At 39.6% G+C, this 3062-nt stretch overlaps 1 pseudogene; it reads left to right on the top strand.

Annotated features, from left to right (window-relative positions):
* Positions 1–2516: 2516 nt before the first annotated feature.
* On the top strand, positions 2517–2746 carry LOC112415990 (cyclin-dependent kinase 2-associated protein 1 pseudogene; annotated as a pseudogene).
* Positions 2747–3062: the final 316 nt, after the last annotated feature.

Genomic DNA, 3062 nt, shown 5'->3' with positions numbered 1-3062 from the left:
ATTTACTTATTGGTTAAAATTGAGTAGTAATACCAACTTTTAGAAATTAAATGAGTAATGTTTCTAGAGTATCTGATACATAGAGGATGAGCAACAGGTCTTCTAATTAATTATTCATAAACTCTCTTTCCTATATTCAAGTCATTTCAGTCACTTTTCTATCAGCCTAGTTCAGTGTCTCACAGTGTGTATGTGTATCTGTCTGTCTGTCTGTTGACTATCCTGCTCTATCTGTCCTGGGGACAGCTAGATGAGAATATGTGTATTAGGAAGCCACAAGCCAAAGGGTCCTGATCCACTGCTTGTGTGCAGAACTGGGAACATATCATCCTCGACTTTGCACAGGGTTCTGTGTCCAGGGTAACTATCATCTTCTATCCCCAAGGTCTGAAATTCAGCGCCTCTAGAAGATACCCAACATTTTCCGATTCACAGCATCAGTCTAAACATATATATTTTTGAATATGTTAACTTTCATGATCCTATGTCTATAAAAATATCTACATGGGTAGATAAACATATGTATCAAATTATATCTTTATTTTATTTACTTAACTTTTTATTTAAATAAACTCACCTCTTGATTAATTAATTATATTTATATTATTAATCTAAAATATTTTACCAACTTAGTGCTTTTACTCTTTTGTATTTGTGTAAAGGGTAGGAGTGAGCAGGGGGGAAATGGTGTGCCTGAGTCAGATCACCAAGTGTTTATTAAGACTTCAAAGAGACCCAGTGACTTCTGCTTCCAAGAAGATGGAGGAAATGTAATTTTCCCTATTGCTCCCACTAAGCACAACTGAAAACCCTGGACATAAAATATAAAACAAATATAAGAAACCTCAAAAAGGTGGAGAGAGGACAAGACTTCTGGACCCAAGGAATGGCATGGTGGCAAATTCCCTGGGTTTTCTCTTTGCCTCGCACAGACTGTTATGATCCCACGGTCTGAGGTTCTGTTCTTTTTTTTTTTTAAGTCTATTTTTTTCTCTATTGTTCAGATTGGGTAATTTTTATGGTTCTTTTATTTCTCTATTTCTTTCCTTTGAAAAAAAAGTGAACAGCATCTCAGACTGTGGGATCATAACAAAAGATCTAACATTTGTGTCATCAGCGTCACAGAAGAGGAGAAAGAGGATGGGGCTGAACAATTATTGAGAGAAATAATAACTGAAAACTTCCCAAATTTGACAAGAGACATATATTTCCAGGTTCAAGAAGCTGAACAAACTCCAAACAGGATAAACCTAAGAAACCCATGCCAAAAACACATTATAATTAACCTTCTGAAAACTAAAGACAAGGAAAACTTGAAAGAAGCCAGAGAAAAATGACACCTTATCTATTGTAGAAAAATGACTTGTATAACAGCAGATTTCTCGTTAGAAATCATGAAGGCCAAGGGGAAGTGGCATAATGTTTTTCAGGTGCTGAAAGAAAAGAACCTTCAACCCAGAATCCTGCACCCAGTGAAAATATCCTTCAGGAGTGAAGGGGAAGTCAAGACATCTCAAGTGAAGGAAAACTAAGAGAATTTGTCACCAGACCCATGTTAAAAGAGTGGCTAACTGAGGTTCCCTAAACAGAAAGGAAACAAAGAAGGAAACTTGAAATATCAGCAAAGAAGAACATAATAAGCGAAATTATGGTAAATACAATGGAATTTTCTTCTTCTCTTGAGTTTTCAAAATTATCTTTGACAATCAAAGCAAAAAAAATTATAACACTGTCTGATTTGGTTCTAAATGTAAGATATTTAAGACAATTATAAATGGGGGAGGGTAAAGTACACAGAGGGAGGTAACACTTCTCTAACATTACTCAAACTGGTAAAACAATGACACCAAAAGACCAGTAAGTTAGGTAGATACAATACTTAGAGCAACTATTTAAAAAGCTATGCAGGGCTTCCCTGGTGGCGCAGTGGTTGAGAGTCCGCCTGCCGATGCAGGGGATGTGGGTTCGTGCCCCGGTCCGGGAAGATCCCACATGCTGCGGAGCGGCTGGGTTCGTGGGCCATGGACGCTGGGCCTGCGCGTCCGGAGCCTGTGCTCCGCAACGGGAGAGGCCGCAACAGTGAGAGGCCCGCGTACCACAAAAAAAAAAAAAAAAAGCTATGCAAAGAGAGACACTCAAAAACACCACAGATAAATCAAAATGGAATTCTAAGAAATGTTTAAGTAACCTACAGGAAGGCAAGAAACAAACCAGAGAAACAAAAACAGAGAGAAAACAAAAATAAAATAGAAATAATAAAAAGTGTTCAGGAGCTCAGTGGGCACACAGGTATACAAACCAGCACACAAAATGCTGGGCTTGCTAAGCCACCACTACTACCTGCCAGTAGGCCCAGCTTCACCACTACCACACTCACAGGCCTGCGCCTGGCTGCAACCAAGTGCCATCCACCACTGATGTGGGGAGGGGAGGCATGTTTTCCAAACTAAACTTGACTGCACAGGCCCATGGTCTCACTCATCAAGGTTGGAAACGTCCACTCACCTTTTACCTTCATGGTAATATCCTTACAGTACTATCAGCTGCTGAGTGACTACAGGCCACCACCCCTAGGCTACACCCAGGGAACTGGGAACAGCCAAGTACCTCAGAGCAAATATGCAGAGCAGCTGACCATCAAAGGGTTGGGTAAAGTGATCAGACCCACCTACACTGAGGCATCATCCACCCTCGAGGACTGGTTAGGGAGTGCTTGGTTGAAACAGAATACAATGCCAGACCCTAGTCACTGTGTTAGTTTTGAAAGGTTTTCCTTTTTTTTTTTTTTTTTACAAGATGGGAGGTTACAGTTGTCTCTTCTGTCCAGAAGAAACATGTTTTCAAAATAGTAACAGTTTGAATATTTCTCCCCTTTTCCCTCTCATGGTTCATTAGGCTCTGAACCCATAGAAGAGATTTTGCAGTTAATTAGAATTTGCATTTTAAGTAGTTTGGAACTATTCGGGTTTTTTTAAAGCATCGATTAAAAAGATGCACATAAAAGTTGTTATCTACTCTTCTGGCAAACTGTAGCTTGCCTCCAAGATGGCAGTATGTCACTT

The sequence above is a fragment of the Neophocaena asiaeorientalis genome, unplaced genomic scaffold, assembly GCF_003031525.2.
Source record: "Neophocaena asiaeorientalis asiaeorientalis breed wild unplaced genomic scaffold, Neophocaena_asiaeorientalis_V1.1 scaffold671, whole genome shotgun sequence".
In the NCBI taxonomy this organism is placed as follows: domain Eukaryota; kingdom Metazoa; phylum Chordata; class Mammalia; order Artiodactyla; family Phocoenidae; genus Neophocaena; species Neophocaena asiaeorientalis.
The sequence above is the reverse complement of the archived record's forward strand: the minus strand, read 5'-3'. Positions and strand labels throughout refer to the sequence as shown.